The sequence below is a fragment of the Corapipo altera genome, unplaced genomic scaffold (assembly GCF_003945725.1).
Source record: "Corapipo altera isolate COAL_440 unplaced genomic scaffold, ASM394572v1 0, whole genome shotgun sequence".
Taxonomy (NCBI): Eukaryota; Metazoa; Chordata; class Aves; order Passeriformes; family Pipridae; genus Corapipo; species Corapipo altera.
Window position 1 is genome coordinate 68,798,168 of NW_020884872.1, and position 18,334 is coordinate 68,816,501.

The following is an 18,334-nucleotide window of genomic DNA, read 5'->3' on the forward strand; positions in this document are numbered from 1 at the left end:
GTGAACAAGGCATCGGCATTTTTCTGAAGACTGTCTCCCATTTTCTGTGTGAAGGAAAAATGTCTCTTTAGTGGCAGGCACCCTGCCTTGTAATTTCCGTTGTGTGAGCTAGGACATCTGTGTGATTATCCTCTGGGAACACTTGCAGCTCGACACACATGCATCTAGTCTAGCTATTTTTAATCACTGATTTTCAAGTGTCTGTAGTGAGTTTAGTGACATGAATGGGAATAGTGTTTTCCAAATTTGAGTCCTTTGGTATTTGCTTTTTGTAGTCCCTCAATCCCGCTAAAATCTCAAAGTATAATAAAGGTTAATCACTTCCAACTGTTCGGGAAACTTTATTATAAGGCTTGAAAATATTACAGTGCCCACAGAATTTGAATGTAAAGCTGCATTTGAAGAAATAAGAAATATCAAATTTCTGTGTTAAGTACCATAGTTATATAAGAATATGACATACTGGGAACCAGGTAGTCTTAAGCTTCTTAAAAGTTATTTCCAAATAAAAATATGATGATATATGTGTTTTGGCTTAATTTATAGGAACGATGATAGTTCTGTACCAGCAACAGTTACTATGATAGTGGTTCACCTTGCTGGAGAGTTTTTTCATTTTACTCTCTGGGACAAAATTGATCCCAGGTAACAATCTTTTCCTTACTTATCCCATTCTGTCACAGCTCCAGGGACTACAATTTTACTGTTTTTATTATTGCAAGGAAAACTTCTGTACTGCATCTCCCACTGTCAGCGTGTGAAGTAGTTGTAAAACAAGACCTTAAGAGTTATGATCCGTTTCAGGTCTCATCTTTCTAACTGACTCCTATTTAAATCAGTAAAAGACACTTGAAAAAGCATAGCCCAGTATCTGGACTTGTAAAATAGTATTTTAAGTGAGGTTACAGATGTAAAATTTTATATATAAATCTCATTGTATTGATCAAGTCGTGAAGAATACCTTGTATTATGAGTTATAAACTACTTATCTGAAGGTTAATAGAATAAGAGAGGGGAAAAAAAGGCTTTAAGGGATTCCTGTAAACTATATACTTAATTTCCTTGGCCACAGTGTAGGATCAGGGATATCTATGTCCTTTCTGAGAGATGTTTGTGTACTCTATTTTTTAAGACCTCTAATGATGGAGACACCACAATCTCACTGTGCAACCAGTGGTTCACTATATTTTAACATGAGAAAGTTCATTCTTTAAAGTGTAGTATGAAGTTTTCTTGCACCTTAAATTCATTTCATCTTTTCCTCCCTAGATGTGGAAAAAAGATTTTTCCTTTCCCCTTATGGCATTTTGAAAACTGCTCTCAGGTTTCAGCCACTCCTTTCTAAATTAACAATCCTACTTCCATGAGATTTTCCTTTCCAATTAATATTTTCTAGATCCATGATAATTTTTTGTTTGTCTGGTCTATGCTCTTTTTGACATTCACTGCCCAGCACTGAATGCTTCAGGTGAATGCAGTTCAACAGGAATCAGGCTAAAGTTCCTGATGCAGGAGACTTAACTCACAGAAGTTAATCCTTTTAGATTCAGCAGAGCCAATGAACTAAATGCTTCTCTGTGAGAAAGGAGTGCAGTCCTGCCGCTCAGATCTACCAAACTTTACTGCAGGGATCATTTTCCTCATCCATCACTTCAGTCATATTCTTTTCGCATTCCTTAAGCCATGCCTCTGTCTTTTGCTGTATTTAATGTAAGGTCTTTATTTTCACTTGCAACTTTCTTAATAACCTGTTCTTTTCTTACCATATGTGCTTCCTAGCATACTCGCTTACCTTCCATCTCTCCATTTCCTAATCCCAAATTCCTAGATTTAGGGATTTTGTGACTTCTCTTACTTGGGGCCTCATGCTTTAGGAAAAATATTTGTAAACAGCCAGGGCTCATCAACAATCTTCTTTCAAAACCTTATGAAAACTCTGGTTTTAAAAAACTTGGTGGGAGCTGAGCCACTTGTGGGCTGTACATGGTAATGCACCAGCCAAGCACAGTTGTATTGCATCTTTGTTTTCTCCATTCTACCTGCTGTCGTCTCATCTCTCTTTCAAATTTACAGAGAAAAGCTTTTTGGAATATAGGACATTAGTTATATGTCAAATGGTAAGTACTTCACACAGTAGGTTTGTCTGTAGTTAATATGATAATCCTGACAACAATACTGGTAATTGTTCTAGAGAGATTTGGCCCTATGCAGAGCCTGTGCAAGGAGCCAAGTATTTCAGAGACAACTCTTATATCCCCGTGTATGTTTTTTCCAGCCCATAGAATTATGCTTTAATAGTATTTCCACAGGAGAGCAAGGTGAGCCAAGGCCCGGTCATTACAGAGGTTTTTCCATGTAATTGAGTGGTTCAAGAAAACCTTATGAAAGATTTTCTTGGCAAAAGACATAGATGTGAAAAACAGCTGATAATCCCATTAAGATCCTGCTCATCTATAAATTAATACATGCCATTGGGGATACTGACGGTTTGTATTGGAAGTGAAATGGTTGAGAAGAGATTTTGGCACTCAATCAGCAAAAGATATGACAGATAAAAACAGAACTATATTTATGACACAGTACAACAGTTAATTGGTTTTGGATATGTTTATATTAAAAAGAAATCCAGCCCCTATTTCTGATATCTGTGTGTGTGTGTGTAAAAATGGAATTGCATTCCATCAGGAGAGAGAGGAAACTTCCTTTGTTAACTTATCAGAAGAGCATAGCTTCTACCAAAAAAGCTCAATAAAACATTTTTTCAATTTTGTGGGGTTCTTCATTGAACAAATGGTTTTCTAACAGCCCCCTTCTTTCACTTCTTTAATTTTTAAAGCATAATGAAAACAAGATGCAGCAAACTGTAACTGAGCTAGGATCAGAAGAACAGTTTTAGAGGGGTAACAGCTGAATACATATTTTAACTGTTACATAACTGGAAGGAAGGGCAGAAGATATAAATGTTTTTCATTTATCTATGCATATGTGCATATGCACATAGTCATAAAGAATGGTTGTTAAACATGCACTGATATCATAAATATGTGTGTGGATAAATAGATAAGATAATCAGACATCCAGAAAACTAAACTTGCTTTATGGATTTAAATTTAATGTAGATATGGTGGTGGTAGACTGTGAAGTTTGCTATGCGTGTACAGGAGGATTGATGCTTCCTGTTTTACTGATATATGGTACACAACACCTGTGTACATATTTCTATCCAGGGACTCACAAACAGAAATAAGGTAGCTTTATGTATTAGTAAATCCCTTCAAATTAATACCCATCTCTATATTTCCTGCCTTTCTTCTTTCTAGTGTTTGCACCCTTTCACTGACAAGCCCTGCCCCTCACCACCTATCTGCCACAGATCCCATCTCTTCAGGTTAGGAAACCTACTTTCAGCACCAAATTAGGGATCAGTGCTATTACTCTTATTTTTACATAGCACTAGCAAAATCAAAAAGTTTTCTTCTCTATATTTTGTATCTCACCTCTCTTCAGGTCCGGTCTTCTTCATTACCTCTTCTCTCAGGTAACAAGTGACAGGACAAGAGGAAATGGCCTCAAGTTGTATCAGTGGAGGTTTAGATTAAGTATTAGGAGAAATATTTTCACAGAAGGGGTTCTAAAGCATAGTAACAGACTGCCCAGGGAAGTGATGGAGTCACCATCCCTGGACATCTTCAAAAAATGTGTGGATATGTAACTTGAGGGCGTGGTTTAATGCTGAATGTGCTGGTGGTGCTAGGTTGATGGTTGGACTTGATGATATTAAAGATCTTTTCCAACCTTTATGACTCAATGATTCTGTGTTTTATGTTATCTTTTTTTCTGTTGGGGATTGTTAGTTATCTCAGATTTCTTTTGTTTTATTTTTATTATGAGAAAAACAGGATTTTGGTCATTGCTTTTTGGTCTTTCTGTGCTGAGTTTCATGCAGTTAAGTTTTGCAGTATTTTTATGTAAAAGCACCTATTTTTGAGTAAGATATACAACCTCTCCAAATGTTCAATCTTTGTAGCTGGGGAAAAAAAAGGAGCAGCAGAGGGAGCACTACAATTTCCTTCTAAGTAGGTATTTTTTTTCCTACTTCAGATTCCAGGCTATAACTCTAGATACAGGATGAATTGTGATCCAGACTGTGACTGATTGCTTCGTGGTCAAAGGCAGAGAGGCTTCTAAATGCAGGCCTGTGCCCCAGTTTCCGTCTTAAAGCCTCAGGAAGAAGCAAAAGGACAGCCATGACTTCACCTTTTCTCTCCTTTGAATATGTAGTAGCATTTGCAGCAAAGGCAGTCCATTCTGTACCTGAGAGGAGTATCATCTATCCCTACATCTGCTACTCAGTTCAGATAGCCTGGGGCCTTTCTAGAGTTCCTGGAATCATTCTGTGAAAGCCCTCCTGAGGTCTTTTGGTATGGCATCCCAGATCAAATTGATATGCTGCATCTGCCTGCTCTGACCTATAAAGTCATGCTGATGGATAAGACTCTATTTCTGTTAGTTCATTTGCTTTAGCAAGCACTGGTTTAAGTGCAGCTTCTGCTTTGTGTAATGGCAGATGCTGCCAAATGTGACTCACATTTTCTTTTTGTTCCCCATGCAGCAGCCTCTCCAGTTGCTGCTGCAAGTTCTCAGGATGAGGAGCAAACTTATTCCTTAATAAACAAACAAACAAATTGGCAAGAGCCCCAGACATCTAGATGTTTTGGGTAAAAGGCTGTGTTCATTAGTATCTCTCCAGTAGAGAACAGCAAATTCCCAAACCATACTGTCTGGGACAGGTTTCATACCCTGTGAAACTATATGATTCTGAAGAGGATGGAAGATAGTAACTCTCCAAGAATAAAAAGCTTCTCTTTCATGTTTTCCTTGCTGGCTGTCCTAGATGCATGGCATACCATGACACAATATTTTAATGCTCTCCTTTTTTAGAAGGAAAGACTACAATGATGGAACTGCTCTATGGGATTTAATTTATCAAATTAATTTTCTGTAGAATAGGATGTACTTACACTCTTGTCTTCTGGACAAGACTATCTGAGAAGCTAATAGAGCTACCATAGAGCCATAAACTCTGTCCACATCTTTTTACTACATCTACAGTCTCCAGCTTAGCTTCTTTGAAGCTTCGCTAGAGAGGTGAAGAATCCATTTCTTTGCAATATCTTTCTTCTCTCTCCCCTTCTCTGGAGGAACCAGGCTGTTCTCTTCTACTCATCTTGTATAGTACTGCCCAAATGGGATAGAATTCCTGTAATTTCAGAAATAAAAGGGGCAGAAGTCTGCTCCAGTCACCAGCAAGGAAGAGGGATGGAGATTTTGTTAAGTCCTTCGTTTTCATCCAGATCCCTGATGCAGTTCTTTTTTGGAGGGTTTTAGAACCTACCACAACAGCCTTCAGGAAAGATCATTGTTGTCTGCTTGGAGGAAATGTGAATGTAGCTGTGCAGTGGAAAGGCCCTTCAAAGTACCTACTGTGCTTTTCTTTACCCAGTAGTGGTAGAAATGACACTTGTTTGAAAGTTGAATCCAGCCCCAACTACTTAGTTTGTCACCATCAGATTATCTCATGAGAGTTCTGAAAATGTAAGCAGGTGAGCTAAACACTTGCTAGAGGCTGGTGGAAAACCTACAAAGACATACTGATTTTGCTTTGGATCCATGAGAAATAACAGCTCTTCTGCTCCAGAGCCAGTCTGTTTCCAGGCATTTTGTTCCTTTGGTTTTCACTGGACCACCTTGCATTGCAAATCTGCTTCTTAGAGACTCAGAAAACCAAAGCAAGATGGTATGAATGTGATTAGGGTAGCCTAGCACAATCCCACAAAATTCAGTTTGGCAACTGCACTCAGACTGTTTCCCTCTGCATCTTATCTGCCAAGCACGAAAGTCACTGAAAAGACAGTTCCATCAGGGCCGGGATTTCATTTCTGAGTGGGGCCTATAAATCTAAAAGCAGTTAGTTAAAAGAATCTTTGCTTTATATTTTTTTTATTTTCCCTTTCCAGTTAAGTCTGTTTACATAAACTCTTCTTTGTCCTGTATTCAGTCCTCATTAAAGCTTTGTTAGATTTTTACTTATACTTTACTCATACCAAAAAATAAAACAGAGTTTGAAGAAGTAGGTTTGTGGAAGAAAGCAGTAGTTTATGATCTTTTCCAATTTCAGTCTCTAGCTTGGGTTCTTCACTGTTCATTCCAGCATGCAGAGCCCTCATGAGCTGGCAACTGTTGTGATCTGTGCATCCCAGCCACTCTTGAACTGATCCGAGAGCAGTTGCAGGAACTGACTTGCAGATTGGCCTGTTACTAGGTCTTGAGCTCTGTTATAAGAACTTGGCAGGTTTGTCTGTTTCTGCAGTGAGTTTTGGCTCCATTTCCATCTCAGAGAAATTTTAAATATTCTTTTCAAAAGTTGGCATCGCTGATACCAGAACAGAATACTTTTTGTGGCACTTGATTTGATTTCTGTACTTAAGGTTGTTTTCCTTCCTCTCAAACGACTGTATTCACCTACTGATAAAATTCCTTTTCCACAGTCTTTGATTAATAAATAACATGGACTGTACTGGCCTGGGAGGAAGGGATTCAGAGCAAAGTTCTGCATTTTAATATGAAGTGAAATGAATCTATTTGCACAAAATTATGTGAAAAGAATACAGTTCCAAGAAACCATGTTCTTGAAATATGCTTTTCTGCTTCTATTAGTTTGATCTGCAGCCTTGCTAATTCTAGTTTCATCTAGGCTTAAGGTGACCTGTTTCTCAATGTACAGATACTCATCCTGCATATGACACCATCTGAATGCAAAAATCCATCCCTGGTGATGATGGTTCAGTAGTGTACTGTTACAGGTTTTCTCATCAGTGGCCAAAAAGTGACATTATTTAGTTGGCTTTAAAGAGAAACCGTGTGTGAAGTAAAAGGTATAGAAATAACAGAGATGTTGCAAAGAAAAAAAAGAAATTAATTAAAATGAACAAAAAAAAAGTAGGTCAAATTTTGGCCTAACTTTGTTCAAGTTGCTCCTTTTAAATACGAACTGCAGAGAAAATAGGCAGATGGGAGTACAGAAGGGAAAATAAGCCAAAGTGATTAGCCTGTGACCTTCCCTTATTTCTGGTGGATTCTGTATGTATGTGCACTGTTCCATTGTTTCTGATGAATAAAATTAACATATTCAATTTATATCCTAAAAGAAGCCTAAATTTAGTAATTTGCTCAGTACTGAAATTCCAATTTAAGGTGCAAGTTTTAACTTTGGAAGTTATTTGTGGTACTTACTTTCTATATTTTGCATATTTATGTGTTCAGATCGAAGATATCTAAAAAGGGAGAATAATAGTTTTATAAAATAGCATCAGGACTAATTAAGAAAAGAAAATAGCTCAGAACAATGCCATTCTCCTGGGGTTTTGTTCATATGCCATTTTTAAACAATTGAACACTGAGTCACTCAGTAACAGATTAGCTTATTCATCAGCTTTCTAAGAGCTAAATTTCAATAGATTTCTTTCCTTTCTTATATTCTTTCAAATGATTTATATAAAGGAAGGTTTTCACTCTGTTGGTAAGGGTTTCCCAAGAACTTTCCAACTAATGCTTAGTTAAACAAATTGAGTAGAAATTTATACTGTAATTAGTTTGATGAGTGGATTATGTTTCTCAGCCCATATTATCTAGTGTTTTCTACTAAGGAAAGTGAATAAATGAAAAATGAAGGAAATGAAAATTAAGGTACTTCACTCGTGGTTATTATTTATTACTTTAAAACATAATTATAATTAATGATAACCTTAAAGTACCTTGTAGTGTTCCTTGAATGTTTGCTAGACATTTGGGGGGGCTTGTTATTTGGATGAAATCCACAGTGTCTTTTTTCAGGGTGGCCAGAAACAGAATTTTCAAAGAGCATCAATACTTGGATAGCCTGGTGAGTAGGTTTACATGGAATATGCTGCTAACAATATGGAACTTATCCTCCACCCAAAAAACTTGGCTCCTGTGTGGAAATAGGTTTATTCAAGTAACTTCACGTCCAAAATGCAGTGGCTTGAAAAATAGTAAATCTGGATATTTCTGATATCCAATAGTGTCTTGAGTGCTTTTGCTTATTTGCTAAATTCTAGCTCTGAAAAGCTCCTGTATATATGTATGCCATAGTATAATTTCCTGTTTCATGAAAAATCTGTTTCCTGTTCCCATTTTTAAAATTCATGGCTTTGGATGTCTGTGGTCTTGGGTTACAAATTAAGTTAAGATAGAGGCCTTGATATACGTTTTATATGTATGCACTTTTGAACATCTTCCATGCTATAATTTCCTCCTAGGAGGTACTACTTTTCATGATCTCTCCATTGTTTTTAACAACTCTGATTGTTTCCTCTGTGAATCCTCTCAAAGTTTGTGATTCTGCTTTTGGTTGATGATCAATGCTTCCACAATGTCCTATGTGACACTGCACACTGATTCAGAGAAAGACATCAGCATGTTACCAGTGTCATTCTCCTTTCTGCTCCTTTCTCCTTCTGTGTGTATCCTAACATCTCATCAGCTTTTTTTGGCTAGAGCAAGGCAGAGAGTGGAGTACCACTGAGCTGTCATGGTGACAGACTGCTCCATTTATTTAGAAAATAAGCAGACCCTCTTCTTGCTGTAGCTATCCCAGCTGCAAATGTTTCCTTATCCTCCTACACTTCACCACCTGGCCAGCTACTACTTCCCTAGGTCTCATTTTCAAGCTGCTCATTTAAGATGCTGTAACGTGTTTCAGCTGTGTTAGCTGAAATGGTAGGTCTTAAGAAACTTGATGCCTTTGCAGTGGAAGATGTGATGGAGGTGTCTGCAAGAACTTGGGGAGACAAAGGGGGGAAGTAGTGGTACATATGAAGAGGGCAGGGTCTCAGGGGGATAATATCTGAGTAGTAGGGACCAGTGACCTGCAGGTGTCTCTCAGGAGTGTCACAGCAGGAGAGAATATGTGTCAGCACACTAAGGCCATTAACCAGCCTTTATCACATTATTTTACATGATGAGGCATCACCTCTTATTTATCAGTATCTTTTCTGTCAGTTCCTCTGTAATTTATCTGTGAAGCATTATGTAAGTATGTTTGTAAGGGCTAGCTCTGCTGCATAAATCAAATACTAAGTTTCAGATTGTTGGAAATATAAGTATTTTGAAAAACCTACACAGACATCTAGTGCCTCCTCAGACACAGCTTTGATACCAAGTATATGTTTTTCACTGAAGAAAGCAAGTTGGCATCAGCAGCTTTGTCTATTAGTGTCTGTTTTCACATAATCTTTTAGAGTATTCACACCTCTCATGAAGCTGTTGCAATTTTTTGTTTGGTTCAAATTTTTCACATTTATTTAGGTACCTTCCCTAAACCCTGGTACTGCAGAGAGGTCAGGTAGTACCACTGCAGGCATTCATGGGACTATTCAGTGAAAACAAGGCAAAAGCTGCACAACTGCAGTTCTGTGGAAAATGCTGTTTCTACAAAATGCATGAGTTTTCTGACTTTTTACATGTAAGGAGAGGTGGTCATTCCCATCAAAGGCCAAAACAGGCACGTTTAGAGAGCACTTGATTCAGAAGATTATTTTGTGAGATGACCAATACCCTATAGAGAATGACAGGCTCAGCTGTAAATGTTTGCATTGTAGACACCTATTACTAGATGAAATGAATCCCACTCATGCAGTGTGCTGTTAGATTTACTCAAAGTTTTGTTCCAAGTGCCAAAATCTGGTGTCTTGTTGATTGGGAATATCAAAGCATTTATTTTCAGTTAAATATACAAACTAATCACATGTTTTCAATATTTGTTTGAGGGTTTATTTATACTTTATTTTGATTTTTAATTTTTTATGACAAAAATATTGCAACGGAAATTCTGATTTTTCTCTTGACTCTTCATTTTCATTTATCCTGTTTTGTTCTGAGAACTGAGTCTCTTCTGTGCAACTGCCTTAGCTGCTGCTGAGGACACTCATGTTCTATAACAGGCGTGTCCTTGTGGATAAAAGAGTTCAGAATAGCAGATCTCTCTTCACAGTACAAATTTTGAGGTGACCTGCACTTATGTTCCTAGCCCCCTTTAAAATTATGTCTGCTTAATTAACCACTCACAAATAATGTTATTTGTAGCAGTTAATATCTCTTCTCCAAAATAAAAAAGGCAAAATCTTGTTATCTGGGATTATGAACTTTAATTTTTTTTACTAGACTGAAATATAGTGAATAATTTAGGCAGTCAGTAGCCCTAAAAGCTTTACCTGTTTTGTTAAATCCAATTAAAAACTTTTTCCAAAATCTTACTGCAACAGTATTGTGTTTGTAGAACTTCTCCACCAGAGGTAACTGATTCTGAAATGCCAAACCAGTTAGGCTAATAATTGTTTCCTCTGCAAAACTGTTAAGGTAGCTGTGCTTTTTATTACAACCTTGTCAGCATCTCAAAACAAATTGAGGAGACTCTCAGGGGTGAAATATTTAGCTGCATGTTAGCCATTATATAAAAGCAGTGGCAAGGGTAGTGCAGTTAAATACCTACTCTCTAATTACATTCTCTCTGAAAATTAGAAGTATATGAAAACATGAAAATTATTACAGTTATTATAGTAATGTACAAGTTTAATGCTCTTGGTTACTAATACTAAATAAGCTTTCTGACAAAGCAAGATCCTTAGGCTTGACCTTTCTCTTTGGAGCCTAGAAAAAGCTTAAAGGCAAGCAACAGATAGGTCTTTGCAGGAAAAGAGTTTCATTTTTCTAAGTATACTTTTACCTTCAAGGTGTATAAATTAGAGTAATAAACTATATGCATTGCTCAGACACTACACAATATGTTCAATATGCCTTTTCCTGTAAGTTACCATAAAGCTTACATTATAATATCTTCAGAATAATGATATTAAAAAGTTAAACATTGCAAAGATATTTTTAAAAAAATTCCCCACTTTACTAATGTCTTACAAGAACCATTGGTGTTAAATTATCTCTGTTACCAAATGTATAAATCTTTAAAAATAACATATGCATGTGTAGCATGGATAGCTCATCTTTATTATTTTACTAACAATAACTACATCTGTCCCTTTTTAGTAAACTATTACATTCTTGTTTCACTCTAAAATCTGCAAGGTATGGCACAGAAACAAAACCAAACTTTCAGGTAGGTATCTGAGAAGTGTTAACTGATTTCTGTTGCATTATTGTAAAAAAATGCTACAGAAAAATCAACAGAAATCACTAGTGGCACTGTTTAACATCTGACTTGTAGAGTCTTTCTGTATTGAGCTTTTCCTTTATGTTTCCTAGTTTTACCTTGTAACACCAGAACAAGATCTGTAATTGTAATTAGATCAATCTGACAATGAGTCATTCTCTGGCAGCTAAAGAGGAATTGAGGGAAAAATAATCTGATCTTAAACATGAGTGGAATTTGCTGGAGGGAAGGGAGGAAGGGAGGGTACATGTAATTTTTTTAAAGGGGAATGTAAAACTTGCCAGGAATTCATTAATTTTTTTTTCTTAAATTTTTTTCATTATCTTGTGCTTCATGATCTAGAGTCACTGCTGAGTATGTTGAAAAATCAGTGCCATGTTGAAATCACCTGCAAATATATATTTCCTTGTGTATGCAAAATTGCATGTTTCAGTTTTTAATTACATTGTTAGGGGAAGAACTAGTGGCAGGACAAAGGCCACATCTGGTTTTGTATCCATTTTCCACTGGCATCAGTTCCGAAATTGTAAACATCTCTAGTAGGCACCTGAGAATCCTGATCATAGAATGGTTTATATTGGAAAGGACCTTAAAGGTCATCTAGTTCCAATCTCTCTGCCATGGGCAGGGATGCCACCTACTAGATTAGGTTGCCCAGTACCCCATCGAGCCTGGCCTTGAACACTTCCAGGAATGGGGAGGCATCACAGCTTCTCTGGGCAACCTGTGCCAGTGCCTCGCTACCCTCTGAGTAAAGAATTTCCTCCTAACATCTAACCTACCATTGCCCCTGCTCCTATCATTATGAAAAGTGATAAAACACATATTATGTGTTCCCCTAAAAAAAGTGACCTTATTTCTGGTTGCATCCTGAATGTGAGGTGCTTTGTAATGTAAGTAATAAAATAATACACCAGTACAGAAATGGTAAGTTGCTGCATTCTTATGTCGTTGTCTTGAATTGGTACTTTAATCTCATATGGACAAAGCTCTCAATATGTACTCAAAACCACTGTGACCATCAAAAAGCTGACAGGTAGTGTACTGAAAATTCACAACACAGGATCAAAAACGCTAAAACTTTTGTAGATAAGAGAGGTGGGTACGTTCTGGTACCAAACGTGGGAAAACCCTTGTGCAGAATGTAATTTGAGTTTCTTTTTCCTTCCTTCAGAACTATTTAAAAATCAGCCTAGAAATGTCATTGTCTGATCATTTACCAAAATAAAAAGATTCTTGCTAGAATGCATATAATAAAAAATGAGCTTAGGCTTGCCTAAGATTAGATATGAATTATATTTAATTTGACATAGATTGAAGGTAAATATTGTAATATGTTCTAGAAAAAACACAGCAAGAAATCAGACTGTTATCTTTAAAGAGCCTTAAGAATGTCTAGCATGAAAACTGGAAGAACTCCAGGAAGTGCATTGTGGTGATACATGCACCCGGTGTTTGCTGCCTGGTTGGGCTTGCATAGCTAAGAACTCAGACTAAGGGGGTACTAAGATTCTGAAATATAAAAAAGTCAGTGAAATAATGATAATTCTTTAATTTCACAGTTGATTAATATGTAAGGCCTCTCCTCCCTTCTTAAATCATCTGCCCAGAGTTACATATTCTCATTCTTTAATCATGTACATGATAAGGAGGCTTGCCACTGTGCATGGCTGTTATACTTGGTGAGCTAAAATACGCGGTCCCAAAGTACATCCTTGTGTCTGATTTTTACTGTTTTATTTGGCTTAGCATAAACATTTCACTTTTTAAATTAATGTCTTGATTGATTTTTTTTCTTTTCATCAGCAGTAAAACACTGATAGGTATTTCTAGCGATAAATGGGTTTTAAAGACAGCTGAAAATACTGGAGGGTCCTGAAATGGCAAGCGGCCATGAAGCCACAGCTATTGTTGTAAGGGATGAAAACAAGTTACATAACAAGCAGAACAAAATTCCAAATATTCTATAATTCTAGCAGCTCATAGTAAGGTTCTGTGTATCTGGCGGTCTCCTTCAAGGTTTCCTGAGTATGATAGGTCCTAGATTAATTCAAGACCTAGCCACTGGTCCTGAGGTATAGCTAGTCCTGGGAGAAAGCCCTCAATTGTTTTTTCCGTCAGCTGTCAAGAGGTCAGTGACCTTTTAAAACTCTGTTGCATGAATTTCACAGAATCACAGAATATGCCAAGTTGGAAGGGGCCCACAAGGATCACTGAGTCCAACTCCTGGCCCTGCACAGGACCATCCCCAAAAGTCACACCATGTGCCTGAGAGAATTGTCCAGACGTTTCTTTTGAACTCTTGTCAGGCTTGGTGCTGTGACCACTTCCCTGGGGAGCCTGTTCCAGTGCCCAATCACTCTCTAGGTAAAGAACCTTTTTCTAATATCCAACCTAAACATCTCCTGAAACAACTTCAGGCCATTCCCTCGGGTTCTGTCACTGGTCAACACAGAGAAGAGATCAGTGCCTGCCCCTCCTCTTCCTCTCACAATTTACATGCTTCTTTGGCTACAGAGCTATACAGAGCTTTGGCTATAGAGCTGTAATTATGCAAAGGTCCTGTCTTACTGCAAGTGCAGTAGGGACAAGTCGTCAGATACATGTCACTGTTAATTTTAGCACAGGAAGCAGAATGCCTGTAATGTGGCATCTCTCTTTTCTTCTTATGTCATTACCCCATGAAGTACAAAATCATTGCTCCAGCTTCTGGGTCATGTTGGAAATCTGTCTAGGATGTACCACAGCTGAGAATCTAGTCCATTAAAAACTGCTCAGATTATCTACTGCTAATGCTGCTGTTGTCTGCCACTCTTGCTAGCAGAGCCATCCTCTGGGCCTTTTCTTGGAAAGACATTTAAGTCTCATAACAGAGCAAATCGAGTCTCTTACATTTTTGTTCTTTCTATTATTTGAGGGGTTTTTTAATATATATATACTTTTATTCTGTGTATTATTTTTTCTTTGGAGAGCTACCTAAGTCTTCTGCTTCCTAACATCTTCCACTTTCTTGGTGTAAATGACAAAGGGATGCTAGCTGTTTTCCACCATCTACTGTAAAAGCATATTCATGCTCAAACAATTTAAGGTCTTGCACACAAGGTTGTTTCACACAATTATCACCAGAACTGTGACTATCCCAATTGCATCCGATCTACTCCCCACCAACCTAATGATTCAGATGTGGCTTCTGGTGGAAAGTCCTGCAGCTTTTGCCCCATCCATGTGTTCAGGTGCTGCTGACAGCTATAGTTCTTTGTACAACATGGAGGTCCCAAGGAATGGGGAACCGAATCATCCTACAGCCATGAAACACTGGGAGAGCCACCCTCACTCCTCTCAGTAATATAATAAAACAATTACTACTCAAATGTACATCTCAGTGCTGAAACAGAATTTAAGCTGTAAAGGTAGAAAGACATCTCAGCATCTCAGACATCTCAGTTTTCCAGCAGCTGGTCTCACCAAGGTTGTTGACAGATGTGCATTTTGACAGTAGTCCAGAAGCCCAGCTAGAGGACATAGGAAACTGGGATTCCTTTCTTGCATTAATTAGTAGGTTTTGCCCACTGAGAAGCCCTTTTCAAATGTTTCTATTCTAATTTTTTACTGGAATATTAGAATACACCAATTACAAAATTTTTAAACAGAATAGCAATAACTGCTTTCTGAGCTCAGATGTTGTGTCGTGAGTTAGCATTATTTTTAGTTGCTATGATTGTGTGAGTAAAACTGTACAGAAGATAGATGTGGATCAGTAGGTACATCCTTTACTGTGTGGTTTTTCCATTTTCAGATTTGACACAATAATTTTCACTTTAAAGTTTATTCTTGTTGGACCTGACTTGTAGTTCGTATAAATCAGACCCACCTTGATTTCAGATCAGCTGAAGCAATGGTGTTTTTTGTAAATCAGTGCTTTTCAAAAGATGAATAGTGCTTTAAGTCTAACTATAAAACCAAATTTTAAGCAGTGGCCATTAACTTGAATTATGGAACAGAAATCAGAGAAGGATGATACTAGTCTCACAGCGATTAAGGACAGCAAGATATTAAAGGTGATAGAAAAGTTTCCATTAATTCCAACAGCATTTAGTTGTAGTCCATGATATGCATGTGAGTGGTATAAAAATTACGTAACAAATATTGTCATAAATGTTAAGCAATGCTATAAAATATTTCTTTTTATTTTGATTGTCTGAAACTTGCCTAATACAAAATTTTATAATCACATAATTTTAAGGTCAGTTTATGCAGTTCAGAAATCCTACTGAGCTATGGAGAACAGTAATACTGTGAAGATATTGTGGAGCTGTCCACAAAAGGATCGTTGAATACTTTTAGGAAAGTCATGGTGCTTAGCTACCAGAAAAAAAAAAAAAAAAAAAACGAAGAAGGAAAAAGGAAGAGAAATGAATTGTTTGTCTGCATTGCAGAGAAACATAAAACAGTTCTTCATATAGGAGCACAAGGTATGGAGATAATTCTGTGAATATATTTGTTTTGGCTTTCCATGACAGCTGAGAAGTAATACATGCCAATTTTACAACTCCTCTGTGGGAGTGTAGTTATTTTATTCTATTTCAGGAAGTGTATCTTTTTTTGCTTTAAAATAGCTTGAGACAGTACTGCATGTATTGAAATGAGTTTGAATCTGCTTCAGGCTATGCAGGAATGTGTGTGTGAGAGAATGAGTGAGAGGGGAGAGAATTTGAGCCAGTCCCTAACAAATCTCTGCTCTCTTCTGTTGTCAGAGAAGGATGCATGCAGGTGACTAAGTATCTCATGATGACTTTTGCCAATGATTTTAAACATGATATCATGCAGAAAAGTCAAGGTCAATGCTTCTCTACAGACATTTTGTGATGTCTGAATGACAATAAATTATAAGATGTGGTTATGGTTGTGGATACCCTAACATCTCTTATTTCTTCTGGCTTTCAGTTAGCCTTGTATTTTAGTAGTGATATAGATGCAGAAGCTAGAGACCAAACTGAGTAAGGGTTTTCTCTGGACAGCAGTAATCCAAGAGTCACTGTAGGAGTGGAGATGCTCATGACTAGCTGAAAAAGATCCATTCCTTTTTTCTATCAGTGCTGCACTGACCTTCTGTAGGTCACAGATTAAGCCAATAGCACTTTCAGTATATGAGAACACAAATTTATGCTCTCTCACAACCTCAACAATTTTTGAAGATAAAAAATTAGAAGGGTGGGTGAATCAGAGGCACACACACACATACACACACATACATATACATACATGCACACATATCTATATGTGTGTGTGTCTATATATGTGTGTGTATATTTATTTGGGGAGGGGAAGAGGGGGTGATTATGATGCATAAGTGTATGTCATAGAGAAGGCTTTCAGCTCCAGTATCTCCAGAGTGAGTTGAGTCAAACACAGCCCAACACCCAGTTAGTGTACAAAAATAAATGAATTTAACCATATGATTAACATTGAGCATGCCTTGTCTAAATAATTTCAAACCATATATGTCTGTTTGCTGCACTACAGCTAATGTGCTTAGTTACACGTGCATAAGGAGTTCTCAACTCCTAACGCAGCATAGGTTCACCCAGCTTTTCTCACCATGTGCGTAATCTTGGCAGGTAAGGCAAGCAGCTGGGAACAGAGAGCTTTGAAGTTATTTAGGTGTTTACGTGGCAGTTATCTGAATTGCACCTGGACACTTCGTGACAATGAACACCACTGCAAAGGGAAATGTATAAATGTCTGCTTTTCTATGAAAATATTAACTTTGCAACTGTCACATAAATGCATTCCCCTTTATTTATATGGGTTGAAGAGTTCATTTTGAAAATTAACGGAAGTCAATACACATCACAAATGTTTGTTTTCCTACTACTTTGGTTTGGGCTACACGAGAATTTGCAATGGAGTCTGACATGTCTTGTGTGAGTTCGCTGTGGAGGTGGTGAGGTAGATGGCATCATCTTATCTGGTGCTGGCGATACTGAAAGGCATTACATTCATGCTTAAAAAGGGAGAACTATGAAACCTCCCAAAGGGAAAGCATGTCATTTGCATGGGAAAAGGTTTTTCTTTAAATCTGGCATAAAAGCACTGATAAACAGAGACAAAACCACACAGGCAGTAAAAAAAAAATTATCACAGATTGAAAAGGATTTACAGCAAGTTTCCCTTATCAAAATGTCCTATACAGGCTAAAATCTATAAAGTAATTACAAGATACAAACTAATCAGCATGTCTTCTTAAGAGCATCAACCTTAGCTGGGACTCTAGAAGAGGCAGAGATGCTACCTAACATTTCCCACAGGTGTTCTCAAGGAAGAATACTTCTTCTGTGCCCAATTTCTGTAGTTTTCAGTAACTCTTTTGAATGAAATAATTTATTCTTCACTGATCCCTGCTTCACCTTTTACTGAAAAATGACCACAAAACAAACCTGTTTTGGTTTTCCTCAAAAATCGTAAAACATTGACCAAGATTTTAACTGATTGCTAATACATTAGTTTACTGGGAAAAGTGCATTTTTGTTTGAGGTTATATTACAATGATTAGTTTTATTGACTGTGACCTGATATCCACTTAGAGCCTAGTCATCATGAAACTTTTCTGTGGACACTCAATAGTGAAAACAAACAAACTGCTGCTAAAGGCAATCTGAAGTTCATTCTCAGCTAAGTACTGCTCTGGGCCAAGCTAAAATAACACCACAGCTCTAGCCAGAGCTCACAAGACTTGGTTTTCATGTTCTGCGATGGATTACTGCTAACTGCTGTTTGCTTTAGCAGTCACTCATTTCCCAGGGCAGGATAGCAGAGTCCCTTGCTCTCATGCCTCTCTTTGTTGTTGTGTGACCTCTTGTACCTTTCCCACTTCAATCTGTCTTTAAAATAGATACAGCACCTCTTCCTACTCAAGAAGGTAAAAATGATAGCAATGTGTGACTCATTGTATTGTTCCAGGGCTTCTCTCAGCTTCACTTTTGTCCATCTCCATTTGGCATTGCTCTTCTTTTTTGTCTTTCTTCCTCCCACCTCTGCCCCATCACATTTCCACCTGACTCCCACACATATGTTGTGACAACTGCGTTA

General features: G+C 37.5%; 1 protein-coding gene across 3 annotated transcripts in view; it reads left to right on the top strand.

Annotated features, from left to right (window-relative positions):
- The window catches only part of STARD13 (StAR related lipid transfer domain containing 13), a 294,079-nt gene that overhangs the window by 97,716 nt on the left and 178,029 nt on the right, over positions 1-18,334 (top strand). The window lies entirely within an intron of this gene.